Source organism: Mus musculus, chromosome 1 (assembly GCF_000001635.26).
Source record: "Mus musculus strain C57BL/6J chromosome 1, GRCm38.p6 C57BL/6J".
In the NCBI taxonomy this organism is placed as follows: domain Eukaryota; kingdom Metazoa; phylum Chordata; class Mammalia; order Rodentia; family Muridae; genus Mus; species Mus musculus.
Window position 1 is genome coordinate 99,708,585 of NC_000067.6, and position 18,257 is coordinate 99,726,841.

At 37.5% G+C, this 18,257-nt stretch overlaps 1 long non-coding RNA gene across 1 annotated transcript in view; it reads right to left on the minus strand.

The window, feature by feature from the left end:
* Window positions 1-12,485: 12,485 nt before the first annotated feature.
* The window catches only part of Gm51641, a 66,306-nt gene continuing 60,534 nt past the window's right edge, over window positions 12,486-18,257 (minus strand). The window contains exon 3 of the long non-coding RNA XR_003947954.1: window positions 12,486-12,703. This is a non-coding gene — a long non-coding RNA (predicted gene, 51641). The remainder of the gene's footprint in view (window positions 12,704-18,257) is intronic.

An 18,257-nucleotide genomic window follows, 5' to 3' on the forward strand; every position in this document is an offset into this window, starting at 1 on the left:
TGTTTATTTCTCTTTCCTCTTTAATGATGTGGTAAGACACTTCTTTTCCAGCCACTCCTTGACATGATGTGGAATCTTGTCTTAGCTTAAAGAACTGTTCTGAAAGTTCTCAGATTGGAAAATACAAGGTTGTAGGTGAAGTAAACTTTTCTAATTTAATTTCCATAAGCCCTTGTTAAGTGGTATAATGGCAGACTAACCTACTCTTCAATCTTCATCCCTAGTGATTAAAAAATGAGATCTATCATCAAGAATATTAGTACACGATAAAGAAAGAACAGGTCTATGAAAAATCATCACTCACGGAGCAGAGAATTAGGGAAGGCAATCCATTCATATTATAGGTAAAGTAGACCAGTCTGTGACCTTCCTGAGTTTCCATAATAGGAGGTCCAGCCAATCATTGGGCAATTTCTATAACACAACCATCACGAGACAAATCAATCAGCTTTATGTCTGGGATAGGATTTTGAATAAGTGATTAATTTTTACCAAGCCACTTTCTGGTATGGGTTTCCTAAACATACCAAGTGATGACATCAGAAATTGTATGGCTTAATTGTCTCCTTTTTATTAAAAGATATATGATTAAAAACAACCTTTAAAAATAAGGACTTGGCCTGAAGAGATGGATTGATGGTTTAAGAGCACTTACTAAGCTTGCAAAAGACCACAGTTTAGTTCCTTACATCTGTATCAAGCAAATTAACAACCATCACTAACTTCAGCTCCCGGGCATTAAATACTGTCTCTAGCTTGATGGGCACCTACATAGACATATTAACACACACACACATACCCACACAGACACACACCAAAAGTAAACAAATTAAATATACCACAAAATGGAAACTATAATATAAAAGCAAAAACCTAATAAGACCAAAAATAAATAATAATAATGCCCCCCCCAAAAGCAACATGAAGCAAAACATTTACAAAAATAATATTAAATTTGTTTTGTGTTGGCCATCTACTACTGGGAATGTGACTCTGAAGTGCAGTTAATATACCCAGTGAAACACCATATGAGAAACTAATTTTTCCTTTGCAAGTGTCTGTAGCGCAGCCATTATCAGAGAAGCTTCTTCTTGCAGTAAATGGGAATTAACACAGAGACCCGCAAGGGCACAATGTGGAGAGAGTGAAAGGTGTGGGAGCACTCAGTACAAATGGAATATGTCTTTATCAAATCCTCCCCTCTGGAGTCAGTGAAGATGAGGAACCAGAAATACTGTAAGTGCTAAAAGGGATGGATTATGTCAAGGAAATCTTCTTTCAGGCACAATGGAACTGATATACATTTGAATGCACAAAGATTGCTACAGCCTGCACAAGGCTTGCAAAGGGTTCAAGTCTTAAGAACCCCCTTACTGAGAAGGGGAAACAGACACAGACTGCTACACCATCTAGGAAAATTAATTCCTTTTATGGGGTTATTTTGGCTCACACTTTGTGAGTATAGTTTATAAGGGCAGATTACATATTTAGCCAGGAAGCAGTGAAAGCTCATTCCCATTTTCTTCAATCTAAAATCTCTACTGAGAATGCTGCTGCCAGTACTCAGAGAGGCATCAGCAATAGGAGCAGGTTAATTCATCCACCTTAGATAGTAGGATTCTGACACTTCTTCCCTGTCCAGTCAATGGATAATTCAGTAGCAGAGATATCTGTGGAGTACTTTTCAATGGTTTGTTATTTGAGCTAGTTTTGCTTTTTTTTTTTTTTTTGGTTAGTTTTGTTGTCGTCGTCGTTGTTGTTTTTCTTTCAAAAAAGCAAATGCAACCGAAAGGAATTTTCTATACCGTGCCACTTTAACTCACATTTGATTTCAAGGAGTCTTTATATATCAATAAATAATGGCCATCCAAGAGTTCTCTCAAACTGACAAATCAGCATGATTTGACATGGAGATGTTTTTATTGTCCTATTCCCCAATTATAATATCTCTAACCCAGGGCATTATAGGAAAAGGGCTATCTGATTTATTCTTACTTTTCTAGAAACACACTACTTTTGTAGTAAAGGAGTCTAGAGTAGACAAAAGAGACATCAAGATTTGTGTGTGAAAGAATCTACTTGAGCAAGATACATTAGAAGCCCTTTCCAGCAAGGTTTACCATCACAAAAACATCAAGGTCAAGAAAAACTTGATATGTGGATTGAGGCAATGCAAATTTCCTAATTAGAATTCTGAGTCTCCACCTGAAAGTTTTAAGTACACACTTTTCTGTCAGCTTACTAACCCCATTCTTAGGACTGCCTTCCTTTTCCTTACCTAACAACACAAGAATTTAGATATTCCAACAGATGCCCTGAGAAACATGGCAGGACTTTGGGTCAAGAATCACGCCTGTAAGATTCTCATTGTCAATTCTGACATTCACTGATGTTCAAAATGGTTTTGTTTGTTTGTTTGTTCATTTGTTCTGTTGGTTTGGTTTGGTTTATTTTCCTGTTTCCACTGCTACAGACACTAACTCTGTCAGTAAATTATAAAGCATGAAAATGTTTGAAATAGCTCCCTTTAAGGTGTGTGTCACTCATAACTCATTTCATGCACCAGTGGAACTGCATACTGACTCAAAGCTGTTTCTAATGATAATGGAAAGAAGGATTTTGACAAGTAAAGAAGAAAGAACCTATGTGCATGACTGGGTTACCTGTAAGAAACATTATTATGAATCCAAATATTATGATACTACCTTTAAGGCAAGGAATTCAAGTCTGTTTTCTCTCCCTCCTTGTGACATTGTTGCACAGATGTTTCAAGTCCCCTTCCCCAAACCCAGTATGACTTTTGTGTATACACAAGTCCTGATACATTCTTACTTTCAGAATAAAGTGACTGAGCTCTTCCCTTTGTTTCTGGTGTACTAATAATTTTAAGACTTTCTAATCAAATAAGACTGGTGTCAGACCTCAGTCCATGGGGAAAAGATAGGTCACCACCTTGTTTAGAATAAAAATCAAGTGTACTTCTGTATCCCTAGATTATCATTTTCAAAAACCTGATCAAAAGTAAAATTTTGTCTTGCCTAGATACTTCAAGTTGGGAGATGGGAACTTTTGACCCTGAATCTAATTTTAAAACAATACCAAGATGTATGTGTTGGGAGAGAAGGTGGTATATACAGTGTCACATGCTCTTGAGTATGTGGTACATCTACCTCTGGGAACACATGCAGAGGCCAAAGCTACTATTGTCTTCCTCTTTTGCTGTTCTCCTTGTTGCCTTGAGACACAGCACCTCACTGAGCCAGGAGCTCATTATTTGAACCAGAAGAAAACTCCATATGTGTGCCTTCATTGCCTTCCAAAGCAGGGGTTACATGTTCAGCTTTCACATGAGTTTTTGGGGTCCAACTCAAGTCATTGTAATGATAGTTATCATCCATTGAGCCATTCACTTGACCTAGAACATTACTGATGAACTATTCACTTAGTACACTATCCAGGTACTCACAACAGGATATAATTTAATGAAGATAGGAACAAAAGGAGAGTTGAGATAGAGGAAAGGAGAGAGACCGACAGGGTGCAATTGTAGAGACAGAGTAAGACACTAAGAGAGAAAGAGCAATTTGGGTTTAAGGGAGAGAATGTGTATGTGACAGCATGAGAAAAAAGATAATAACACCAAAAAAGAGAGAAAGAGAGAGAGAGACAGAGAGACAGACACAGACACAGACCCAGAGAGACAGAGTCAGAAAAAAACACAGACACATAGACAGAGAGATTTGGGCCCTGACAGTCAGTGTCACTTACATAATTGTTCTGGCTGTGTTCTTTGAGCTTCTCATGGCCAATTCCACTAAGCCAAGCCTCTGGAAAAAGCACAAACTAACTAAACTAACAAAGCAAAGATACACTGAGAAGCACAGTGTACAGAATTGCCACAAATATAATGAGCTTGAGTTTCCATTAATCCTTCACACTCAGGTTAAAAATGTTAATCAACTTGAGAGCACCCAATTTAGTTCCTTTTCTTAAGTAAATGAATTAGTGACCCATACAATATTAATTAATTTTGTGTTTATTATTCATAAAATGTTATCCTTTTCACCCTGGTACATATGTTTCTGATATTAAACAGTATGATATAAAAATTATAACCAGATTTTCTATAAATGGATGTCTTAAGATAGTATATATTTTCCCATTTTAAAGTAATATTGGTCACACACATCATAGTTCCTGTAATAGCAGATCCAATATTGATGCTCAAAATAGAGACATTCTCGTAAGTTTTCTTATGTGTCATTCATTTACCTAGTGCAACTTTCCCTTTCTCAAGGTTCATTCACTTGCTTGCTAATTTAGGCTTCTGGATTTGTGTGTGCTAGATATGCAGTACAGGATCTTAGTTAGACTCAGGGCAGGCTTAGGACAATGTTTCCACATTCCTGAAGCTAAACTATAGCCTAAATCTTACGGTGTCACTGGGAAAACTGGTGATTAGGATTATTGAAGATAATTATTGAAGTTCACCACAATTTAGGCTAGAAAAGAAGGGGCAATATCTTACATCCAAGTGCATAAGAATAGAAGGCAGCAGGCTGATAAAAAAAAAACAAAAAAACAAAAACCCTTACTGGAGAATGATTGGAATTTCCACACTGCTGTGTACTCAGAGGATGTAGGCAATACCACATGCCAGGTAAAGGAATGGATCCATACTGTGTTAATGCTTAGTGTCCCTGTTCTACTATAGCTTTTCATCTGGAATTCAGTATTCAATGTATCACTATCTTGCAATTGAGATTTCTTGGTCTGGTACATACAGCAACCAGAATTATACAAGGATAGACAGATTGTGAGCTATGGTGATGTAGATAATTTATATTCTTTAAGGGAAGGAGGGAGGTAAGAGCCAATGGATCCTCTCTGCCATCATTGCCTATCCAGGAATCACACATCCCTGCTCTCCCTTGACTGTAAATGGTCCTTTGATAGGTGTGTAGGAAGTATGATGTTAACAGAAGGGGAAATTTTTGTTTCAGTTTCCATGAGATCACCACCCAAGATGGATGAGGGTTAGAGAATAAGAGGAAGACAAAGCCCAGTTTAGTTTCTGCTAGAAGAGACAGACAGCTAGACAACCATCATAGCTCATTTACAGTGAAATAACTGCTCAGTCCATTTACGAAATGTTCCGAATCTTCATAGGTGTTAGAAATTAGGACATAATAGCAAAATTCTCTTAACATATCCCTTTCTTTTCCTTAGTGTTGTCAATGTGAGACAGAATCTTCTAGTTCTAAACATCAGAGAGACAGAGACAGAGAGAGAAAGGGGTGGGGGGAGGTTCACACTACTGTTATAACTGCCAAACCTATGGGCAGCCAAGCAATAATAGTCCTATTATAGGCAGTAAGTCAAATGAACATTATCACTGACTCTCCCAACTTCATCAAAGCACTCACTATAATTACATCATCTTAACTGAGCATCAATGAGCATGGTTGGTTGCCATGTGAAGATTATGGGAATACCAGGTGATCCTTAGACTGGTAAATTATATTTACTATTGGTATCTCATAAGGACACTTAGCCACAGATGTTCCTTTGAACCTCATCATCACCCTCATCTATCTCTAACTTCTTCTCAACTCAAGCCTAGCCAATATATCACATTTCACAGCCCACATGTTCTCTCCCTCTTTGATGATGGTGACTTGCTAGTATTTCCCAAAATTGTGGGGGGAATTTTACATGACTTTTCTCCTCCAAAGGATCCATATTCGTTTTATTCTTTCTTCATCTTCCTTTTCTCTTCCTCTTTTCTGTATAACATTAATGTTCTCATCATTTAAAAAAACTGTGTGTGTATGTGTGTATGTGCGTGTGTGTGTGTGTGTGTGTGTGTGTGTGTACTTTTGTGTGAATAAGTACAGGGGCACATATGCCATAGAGCATGTGTGGAGGTCAGAATACAATATTAGATATTGGACCTTGACTTCTACCATGTATGATACATGGCCTCTTTTGTTTTGTACTACATATGGCTATCTGGTCCAAAGGTTTTAAGTGACTTTCTTGTCTTAAACTTCTGCCTCTCCCAACAAGTTCAGACAAGTGCTGCTGCAACTGACTATGATTGATTCAAACTAAAGTTAATCATGCTTGTATGACAAAGCAAATTCATACACTGGGCTGCCTTTTTAGTACCCTTCATTCACATTTAATTTAAATGTGTTAGGTGCCCCATAGTCCCTGTCACCTGCACTGATTAATCCAGGTATATCCTCCCACCTCCCAGGGCAGATTTTCTTTTGGTGCAGTTGAAGGCACCCCCTTACCCTAAGGCTAGACTTCAGGGCTCCAAGAAGGAGCAGCATTTTTTCTGCGCTCCCAGAATCCACAGGATCACCTGTATTCTCAGCTAACATCAAGGTTATTGTCACTTCCTGTTCAGCTGCTGGCTCCACTCACTCTTCATCTCTGTGAAGAAAATGGCAAGTCTCCATGTAAAACATGGGTCTCACCTCCCTCAATGGGAATGAAAAGCAGTTCTTGAGCCAACTCAGAGTGAGAGCAGCCTGTGCATGGGAATCCAGCCAGTTCCCATATAACACTTCTTGTGTCTATACAATATTATAAAAAAATGTCTCTTACATTCTAACAGACTAGAACTTTTCAAGACTCACGATCATAGTTAGTAATACTGTTTGAGCCCTTAAGACTGTTATCCTACTGTGTACTCCCTTTTTAAAACCTGCTTTTAAGAAACCAACATAACAGTTAACCATACTTGCTTTGTCTGTCCTATGTAATCAACATTTACAAACTAATCCAATGAAGAGCTATAATCTTAAATTATAAATGCTTGCATATCTTTGACCCACAGCTATGCATGCGTATCATTTGATGAAAATAATAACAGAAGTTGAAAGCAACTTCCTAAAAATGTATCTGCAAAGTTGAGCACAATTATCAATATTTGTTGATCAAAAGCGATGTTTGTTGTACTGTTTACTGTTTATCACCTGGGTCAGTTGGATCTAGTGACTAAATAGCTTGTAAAGCTCTCTTAAATTTTTTATAAAGTCTCCCACTCCTTTCTCATGTGATGTTTTCTCTGTGGTTCAATAAAAACAAAACCAAGTTCTTTATTAGAGACACACTCACATATAAACAGACACATACAAAGACAGACACAAAGATGGAGTCACAAGAGAGCTTTCAGTCAGGCATAGATTGAGGTTCATGCAGTAGACAAAGGACAGAAGGCACAGGGAACATGATGAAGAAAATTTAAACATGCATTCACTCTTGGTTAAATGACTGCATGGGGAAGTACTTTATTTCTTGCCATAAAATGCCACTGTTACATTAATGGTGACTCAGAGTGAATTGCTAATGTGCTTAATACACAAAGTGTTCTAGGACGAGTTTAACATGGTTTTATGAAGATTTTTATAGGAATGGAACAAGGAAAGTCATAAGTCACACATATATTATTGGAAGCATTATTGAGGCAGGTTAAAGAAAGTGCAAAACCTCTTATACAGATTTCAAATATTATGTGTTTGATATTCATTGCACTTGGTTTAATAGAAACTCAGTGTCTATTATGTTAATGCAATCCAAGTGGTTCAGCTAGTTGTTACAAGGATTTGGTGGTCACACAAAGAAATTAAAGTACTTTCTAAGGACTAAAGGACTAAAACTCTCTCAAGATATATTTGGCTCTGAATTTGCAGCATTTTCATTTTCCATGATGTGTTTTTAGATGGTCATTTTCATTTTTGTCTGTGTGTGACTGCTCATTTTAGTTTTGTTGGCATGTATGTATTTGCAGTGAGTGTTTGCCTAGTGCTCACTGGCAGTAGAAAAAAAGAGTCAGATCAACAGGAGAGAGAGGCCAGCTGCTCACAGTCCATGCACAGCCCAGAATCTGAGACTAAACAGGAAGGGGACAGGGCTCTATGGTAGTAGAAGCCACTCAGTATGAGAAGTACAGGGTTAGATGAGTGCTGGAAACTCACAAAATAGAAACTATGTGAGAAATGAATTTCCACATCTGCTATGTAATTTGGGTTGCTGTAGGAGAGCCTTCAGAAGTCAACAGTATGGGTAAGTACCATCGAGGGTCATTTTATCACCCATGATGCTAGATGATGGAGGTGGTCTGGTCTAGAGTGACTCTTTAGGAGCAGATACAAATGATTAACACATACAAACAAGAAGCAGTAGGGGCAATTCTAATTTTACCATAACTTAATTTTTTTTTACTTATTCATTTTAAATTGAAAAGAGATTCTTCTCTCATACATCTTCACCAATTTCCCCTCCCTCCACTGTTCCTACTTCCCCACACACCCCTCCACCAGGTTAAGTCCACCTATGTCTCTTCTGCAATGAAGAGCAGATATCCAAGAATGACAGCCAAATAGGACAAAATGATAAAATAAGACTACATTCAGAGGCTGGATAAAGCAACCCAATATGAAGAAAAAGGTTGCAAGAGCAGGCTGATGAGTCAGAAATATGCCTGCTCTTACTGTTAGGAATGTCACAAAACACCAAGCTAATAGCTATAACATATACTCAGAGGACCTATTGCAGGCTTATTCAAGATCCATGCTTGCCACTTCTGTCTCTGTGAGCTCATATGAGCTCTGCTTAGCCGATTCATTTAGCCATGTTCTCTTGATGTCCAGCTCTCTGACTCCTACAACTTTTATGCTCCTTTGCTCTAGTCTCCAAGGGGATGAACACAATGGACATCTCCAATGAAGATTATCTCTTCACATAATGCCTGGATTTGGATCTCTGTACCCACTTCCACCTGCTACTTCCACCACACTTCATCTCCATATTTGCTCCCGTAAGTATTTTACTACCCCTTCTAAGAAGAGCTTAAGCACCCACACTTTGGTCTTCCCAGGTTTCTAAGCTACTGCTAAACAGGATTCAGCTTTAAACCTTGTCTCAGGTAACAAGGCAGCTTCAGATCTGTGAGCAGGGTTCAGGAAACATGAATATACACACATATTCACCTTCTCCACAGTTGACAATTCATTTATAAGATAACTCTCTGTCTCTTTCTCTCTCTCTCTCTCTCTCTCTCTCTCTCTCTCTCTCTCTCACCTCATCTCAGAGCAATCATATTATAGGTATGACATTCAAGCTAGCACTATTCACTGGCACCACTGACTGATACCATCTTCGGTGCACATTGGCTAACAGGAGAATGACCTTGAACTGGAGAATGTTTAATTCACTTGACCTTGAACAGGATTGTAAAATTTTCTGGACCTCATTCACTTTATATGCAAAATAAATGTAATGAAACCTAACTTAAGTGCTTGTTGTATGAAATAAATGGCATAGTTTTAGCATAATTTAGTTCATTCTTTCCACAATAATGATCCACTTTAATAAAATGTTTCAACAAATTAAAGTTGGAAAACTTGCCCAATATGTGACCATTTGTGGACAGATTTAAGAGGGAACTACAGGGACAAATTACATAGAAATATATCTCCAAAAGGTTTACTGGAATTAGAATAGTGTCATTCACAAACCACTTGCCTATTCATATAAAGTTATAAAGGAAAGCAATAAGGTCAACTAAAAGTCTTTATTTTCATAACAGCCCAATCCCTGGATATATATTCTGTGGTGGTTTAAATGAGAATGGCCCTCATAGGCACATATCCTTGAATACATGATCATCAATTAATAGAACTGTTTGGAAAGGATTGGGATGTGTGGTTTTGTTGTAATAGTGAGTCATCAAGGGTGAGTTGTTTGATTTCAAGATTCCTACCATCCCTAGGGTGTTCTCTGCCACCAAATTGAAGTTTAGTGCTTCCTGCTGCCATGACTTTGCTCTGCCATCGTAGACCCAGACTCTCTGAAATATTAAGCCGAATCAAATGCTTTCTGTTACAAGTTAAATTCTCATTCTGTCATGTCCTAGAAATAGGAAAGTAATTAAGATATGTGATTTTAAAGTAAATTATTTTTTTCTATCATTAGTCCATTAAATATTCCCTCACAACCTAAAATATACAGTCTTACACAAAAATGAGAAGGAAATGTACAAAATTGTTTGTAGAGGACAGCAGAAATGGCTCATTTCTTTATATATATATATATATATATATATATATATATATATATATATATATTTTATTAGATATTTTCTTCATTTACATTTCAAATGCTATTCCCAAAGCCCCCTATACCCTCCCCCTATCCAGCTCCCCAACCTACCCACCCACTCCTGCTTCCTGGCATTCCCCTGTACTGGGGCATATGGTCTTCGCAATACCAAGGGCCTCTCCTCCCATTGATGGCCGACTAGGCCATCCTCTGCTACAAATGCAACCAGAGACACAGCTCTGGGGGTTTACTTGTTATTTCATATCATTGTTCCTCCTATAGAGTTAAATGGCTCGTTTTTTAAGAGCACCAGCTGCTCTTGCTGAGGACCCAGACTGAGTTCCAACACCTACATTGTGGCTTACAACCACCTCTAAGTGTAGTTCCAAGGATCAGGTAGCTCTTTTTCTGGCCTTTACAGACTCCTATACAGAGCACACATACATATGCTCAGCAATTTTATATAAATATACACACATATTTAAAAATATATCCTAAATGTTGTCAGTTTGAGAATGGAGTCTGTATTTCCTATATAAAATTTGAACAGATTTACACTTTTATTATGTCTTGGACAGAATGCTTGATATAAGCAATTTTCAAAAAGGAAAGTTTTATTTGGTTCATAGTTTCACAGAGTTCAGTCAGGGTCACTTTAATTTATTCTATATATTTGTGCAGAATATCCTAGCAACAGAACAGATAACATAGTGCGCGCTCTCTCTTTCTCTCTCCTCTGCCCCCACACATCGTGTGTGTGTGTGTGTGTGTGTGTGTGTGTGTGTGTGTGTGTGTGTGTGTGTGTGTGTTATGGTTGCACCTGCACTTTTGGGTATCTTCTACTCTTTTGTTTAAACCAGGGATTTTGCTGCCTGGAGTTTTGCAAGGTGTTCTGCTTCTGCTTCCCATCTGTTGTAACATCCCCGACTGTTGGGATATTACTGTCCTTCAGTTCATAACTACTTTATGGATGGTGGAGGAAAGGGAAGGAAGGAGAGAGAGAAAGAAGGAGAGATCATGGGCAAGATATAATCAAATACCTGACTTCAGTGACATGTCTTTCTTGTCTAGATGCCTCCATCTAAATTTTCCAGAAACTCTCACTATAGTATCACCAACTTCACACCAAATACTCTATACATAAGCCTATGAGGTCAGTCTACATTGAAACTATTACAAACTCCAAGGTGGTGAGATTAATGGAGAGGTGCTTTAGGATTTGTTTATGCCATGAGTTTGCATCCTTATGGACAGGGTTACTAAGCATTTTTTTAAATAAAGCTTGAAGAAGGAATATTGATTGTTTTGCTCTTTTTCCATGCTGCTATTGTAAAAACACCCTGAAAAATCAAGTTAAGGGTTGAAGAGTTTATTTTGCCTTGCAGATCAAGGAGGGTACAGTCCATGATCAGGAAGTCATCAAGGCATGAGCTAGCCAGTGGGCCATTGTAGTCATGAAGCAGAGCAAGAAATGCATTTTACTTGTGGTCAATTCACTTTCTTGTTTTATGTAGCTCAAGATCTCAATCAGGCATATGGGTATCATACACACTAGGCTTGTGATTCCACCTCAGTTCATTCAATCAAGACTACCTCTCACAGGCATGCTGAGAGATCCATCACTCAGGTGACTCTATCTTAGTCTTCTTCAATGCCTTCCACAATGTGAGACTAATGAATCTAGAGTCTCCATATGATAATCTTCTATGAAAGTGTTTTAATTTGGATGCTTTTGAAATGAGAAGACTAACTTTAATGCCTGCAAGACCTTCTGGAAGGGGATCTCCAGTTATAAAGACACATGGGTAAAGGGTTTATCTTTTTAGATGCTGCCTATTACCTGCTGGTGAGAATGGTTTATCTGTGGCTGTCCCAGCCTTGTTGTCTTTACTGACACTAGAACCCAGTTCCTTCATCCTTATAATATGAATTGAAGATCTGCAGCTTTTGGGAATCCTCCAGGGTTTACATTCTAGGTTGGAACTGTTGAGGCCTCCACATCCCTGGGACATAGCAGCTACTAACTTTGTAGCTTCCACAATGTGAAGGCAACCATTGTTATCCTGTTCAGGGCTTATCTTGTAAGACAATCTAATAAATATTGTTGTTCAACAGTATTGATTCTATTGTTTCTCTTTCTCTAGAGATCTCTGATAAATATAATAGCTGATATTTATTTTTTTACCTCTTTTTAAAGAAATAATCTTGCCCAAGTATTATAGGTTTGGTGGTAAGTGTAATTGCTTACGTATCATTTGATGCTCCAATATCATCTCCACTCTGTGATTCTGCACACAACCATATGCATCACAGAAACATGGGAATGTGGATTTGAGCTGGGAAGGATTTATTTATTTATATTTTAATTGTGCAAGATCTTCATACATCATAGAATTAAAATGATGTTTTTAATTACTTGAAAACATTTGTTTAGCCCAAGGGACATATGAAAACAGAAGATAAACTACATTTGTGACAATGTATATATCTGACTGTTTAAGAAAATAACTATGAGTGAGTGGCTCCTGTGAGTCTCATTAATGTGATTCCACAGCATGCATTAATCCCTGGATTCTGTCTTCAATACCTGGGAATAAAAAAAAGAAAGAGGAAATAAAAATTGTGCTTGTATGAAACTCTAATTCTTACACTAGGGAGGAATGTGGGGCAGGACAAGCAGGGTCATCCTCAGATATACAGTGAGTGTGATAGAAGCCAAGCGTACATAAGCAGGAGAACCTCTGCCAAAATAAACAAACAAAACTAAAAAGGAAGAAAATTGCTGCAAGTTAGTGACTGAGAGATAGATTCATAGGCTAACTAATTGGAGTTTACTCTCAGTTTATCCCTGGCATAGACCTGTGACATTGAACTTCCTAGACTCCTTAGATGGGGCTTTATACAGGACTCAAAGTCTTCTTCTAGAATTTGATGGGAATACACTTGAAAATTTTTCCACTATGCAGGAGACAAATGTGCTTTGTCTTTTGAAATCTCTTCCAGGAGAAAAGGGGATGTTGGACCGTAGTTGACTAGGTAAGTGAAATCCCAGTGATGGGGAATGAAGGAAGACATTTTACTCATGGAGTTAGACTTTTCTGAAAAAGGAATACATGTTTTTTTTTCTTTTTAGATATTTTATTAGATATATTCTTTATTTACTTTTCAAATATTATCCTCTTTAGTGGTTTCCCCTCTGAAAACCTACCTCCCCTCCCCACTCCCCCTGCTCACCAATCCACCCACTCCCAATTCCTACACTGGGGAATTGAGCCTTTACAGAACCAACAGTCTCTCCTCCCACTGATGACTGACTAGGCCATCCTCTGCTACATATGCAGCTGAAGCCATGAGCCCCACCATGTGTATTCTTTGGTTGGTGGTTTAGTCCCTGGGAGCTCTGGGGATATTGGTTAGTTCATATTGTTGTTCCTTCTATGTGGTTGCAAATGCCTTCAGCTCCTTGGGTCCCTTCTCTTGCTAGGAATACACGTTTCATAGTTAAGCATGACATATGAATCTAAGCTTAATTCAGTTATAGTTTTGAACTAACATTTCCATATTTTCTTCTAATGCCAGTCACAAATATTTTATCGTTTCCATACCATAGAGCTGAAAGGTCAACTGCAGCATGACCTTGTGATCATCACATTTGAAAGCAGTAGATCTATAGTCTGTACACTGCAGATATGAATGTTTTTCTAAAATTCCTTTACTAGGAACACAACCTATTTGTTTCCTTTGGTGATACAGTATCTCTGCACATACCATAATTTCAAATGACTAATGGGGTTGATTTTACAAGTCAGCTTTATCTGTTGCACCAATGATTAATAACCCCAGAGCCAAACTTGCTTATAAGAAAAGAAGAAATACATGTGAACGATTTTGTATTTGAGGGAGCTGGATCCAAATTTTGTGAGCAAGATTAAAGTAAACTTCAGCAGATGCCATGGGGTGGACGTTTTCTTGTTTAGACTATGAGGAAGAATGTGGGATATCACCTCAGTCCTTTGGTGATTAAAATACTGATTATCAGCTTGACAGGATCTAAGTAAGGAACAAACCTAAGGACAGTCTTCAGGTGTTTTTACATAAGTTAAGGTGGGAAGACCTTGCTACAAGCACCAACCATGGGCTGTATAAAAAAGAAAAAAATGATCTGAACACCAACATTCCTCTCTCTCTCTCTCCTTTCCATCCATATATATATATATACCATGATTTCATCATTAGGATTGACTGTACTCTTAAACTTTAAGTCAAAATAAATGCTTCCTTCTTAAATTGCTTTTGTTGGTATTTTGTCACAGCAAAAGGAGGAGTAGCTGTCCTGCCTACTCCCAACTTTAAGTGTTCATTTCTTGAGCAATATTATCATCCCTTTTCCATCATCATTTTATACAAATTAAATTGAATTCTTTTTTAACATCATTGGTTGTTTGTGTTTCTAATTCTGAGAAAGTAAAAACAGTTAGAACATGTCCTCTGATTCCTCAACACTTTATGTATTCTATTAAATTCTTTTATCTTCGGCTCACTTATAATTATTTTGGTCTGTTCTGAAGGGTTGATTCTGGGTTAAAAGCACTTTCTGCTTTTGCAGAGCTGCTGTTCAGTTCTCAGCAACAATTTTAGGCAGCACACAATCACCTGTAACTCTTGTTCCAGAAAATCTGACATCTTCATTTGGTCTCCTTCTGCCCTGAACACATGTGGCATATACTCAAAGACTTACATGTACATAAAAATAAAACCAATATTTTAATGTATCTTCGTGGGTTGTCTCCTCTTCAACTTGATAGCATTCAGTGCCATTACTATCTTGTTTTTGTGCTCTGCTTTTAGTTGGTTTATAGGCTGTATAGAAGAAGTATAGTATCATCTTACTGTTGCCCATACTTGCTTATTGTTATCAATATATCCTCAAAAGAGAGCTATTGAATCCATTCTCTCTCTGTACCTTTTTTTGTTTGCTTTAATTGCACTTCAATTTGTGTGTGTGTGTGTGTGTGTGTGTGTGTGTGTGTGCGCGCGCGCGCGCGCGAGTACATATGTTCCTGCTATGGAAGCCAGAACACCCTGTATTGGGAAGTTGAATTACCTAAATAGGTGCTGGGAAACAAATTCAGGTCCTCTGCAAAAGCATCAAGTGCTCATATCTTGAACCATTTCTCCAACCCTTATTTAGTTTCTTACAAGAACAGCTTTATTCTTTTTTTTTTTTTTTCTTAAGCTGATTTATCTTCCTTTTCTCTTCAGGTGTTCTCTGCATTGTAATGCTTAGATTTTGTTGCCGTTGCTGTTGCTGTTGTTGTTGTTGTTGTTGTTGTTGTTGTTGTTGTTGTTAAATGCCTGAGACTGAAATCAGGATTTCATATATACAGATTTTTCTTTTTCTTTCTTCCTTCTTTCTTTCCTTCCTTCCTTTCTTTGCTTTGGATTTTCTAATAAAGATCACAAAGTTGCTAAGTTGTAAAATTCTGCCTTTAACTTACATCCTAGACCAGGCAAGTCTGGACTCTCCATTCTCCTGCATCAGATTCCCCCTCAAAGAAAAATTCCTGGGACTAGCTTTTATAGTTATGTGTCATCTCAAAAATATTTGCTTTACACATAGGTGCAATTATATATGAGAAATTCCTAAAAAGGGCCTTTCTCCTTATGGTAGCTGGAGTTTCTTGAGAAACAAAAATAATGCCATTCTAGCAGCAAGGGGTTTATTATGCAAATTGGATCAGGGGTTTAGAAGTTCAATAGAATCTAGCCATCTATAGAGACAAGCTGAAGATAGCCCATTATATAAATGACAGTGCCTGCATGAAGGCCTGAAATCTGGGATCCCCATCTTTGCAAATCCTTATAGATAACAGATTTACATAGCCAGTCCCAGAGAGCAAGTCCTTTATTGTTTATGCTTCCTGTCCTGTCCAGGTCCTGAGCAGTGAATGCAGTGCCTACTTCCACTGGAAAAGGTGATTTACTTTAATTTTTTATCATGTTAAAAAGAAATTTCTAGAATTAATTCATAAACATATTCAGAAATGATAATTAGCTAAACACATAGGCACACAGGAACATAGAACCATGTATGTCATCTATAACTGGTTTCAATTGTCTGTCAACCTAATCTACCTGTTGCTACAGGTCTGTGAGCAAACCTGTCTCAAAGAAATGACATGGAAGCCTTCTGAGGAGCTATACCTAGAGTTGATCTCTATCATCTACATTTAAACATGTGTACTTCTCCCCCTTTATGAACATGACTAAATTGGAACATGCACATGCATGTACATACATGCACATACAAACACATACACATATACACACACACACATACATACACACACTCAGAGTAGTTGGCATATCAGATGGTGGTAAGCAGATTTTAATAATTCACTTGTAAAAGTACTTATGACTTAGTATATTCACATTTGTATATGTAACACACACATGTATGTACACACACACACACACACACACACATATATATATATGCATATATATAATATAGAGAGAGACATACAAAAAAATAGAGATGATATACAGCATATATTGTAAGTGAGCCAATTTTAATATAATTTGATACAGTATATATTTTGCATAATTTGAAAATATAAATTACAGAATGAGAATTCATAGAATCTGTGACTACAAAGCTTGGATACCAGAGTAGAACTTCAAAGAAGTGGAAAGGTTGAAATATCAAATATTTTAACACCTAAATTCCTTATTATAGGCTAGTTTAGCTCTCTAAAACAGCCATTTCTTGATCATTAACATATTAGAAGTAACATTTTTAACTAATAGATATTAATATTCTCAGGTCTATTATTTTAAAAGACCAGTAACTTTCACCAATCTCAACTCTAATAATGCCATTAGATAACATTTGAGGCCTTTGGAAGAGACTGCCCCATCTTATTGTAACGCCCTTGATATTTCCAAGAATTTATTTTTAAAATACTTTGACTGATGACTTTCTTTGTTTTATTATGATAAAAACTTCATGAAACTGCTGCTACATAGGAAGAAGAAATCTGGGGTGACGTAGCTCTGTGGTTTCAGGGCCATAATCACTCATACGTAGCTGCAGAATAAGCAATCTCCTGTTTGCTTTAAGGTAAAAGCTATGGAACTTTTTGCATTGATTCTTACATTGTGTTCCATTTGCTCAGTTTTGCCAGGCTTTACCTAAAATGAGAAACATCTAAGTATGCAAATTCTAACTTCTAGAAACAGGTGGGGCATCAGATTGGAGGTGCAGTCAAGGGAGCATTGAACCAGCAGTTGGAATAGAAGCAGACTAAGTCCAGTTGATATGAACACCAGACATATGTATGTGAGAAATAGAATGTATGAAGTGTGTTTTTAACAATCATAGAAGAAGGATGATAGTATTGTCCTATACTTATAAAATGTGAACTACTAAGGAAAAGAAAGACTTAATTATTTACTCCAATGTTCACATTGAGTAAGGTAAAACAATAAGTTGTAGTGTGTGAAATGGGGTGATAGATGCAACAACAACATGATTGCCAATAAGCATGTTGCCCTGCTGATAAAGGTCAAAGTCTACTATTGCCCAGATAGCCTTCTGAGCTCTGGGCAATATAGAGGTCTGTCCCTTCATTGGCTGGGCTCCCCCTTCTCTGACCTTGTCTTAGGAGAAACCCCCACACATACCTTTACCTGAAGAATGACACATAGTCTTATTGGAAAACAGGTCCCACTTTCTTTCTCCTGATATGAACCCTTCCAGCCAGCATCTGAGATTGCTGAAGTGCTTCCCCATGCTATGAGGAATTTCAGTACCTTAAGCTTTTACCAGTGACCTTTGCCCAGACATTTGCTTTTCACCTGCACGGGTACACACACATATACATGCATACATGCACTCCTTCAATATTATTTTATATTTATAAAGTAAAATTTTAGTACTGTCTACCTAAATTTCTGGATGTTATTTATTGGAGTATAAATGCATCAAATAATATATCCACTTTGTGTTTCTTAATATTCACAAAGCATTAGTTCCCAGGCCAGCATTTCACATGAAATGTGGAATATGGAGTCCACCAAAACCAAATGTTACTACTTGACTCTGAGAGTGTCTACCAAAACAGAGAGTTTCTGAGAAA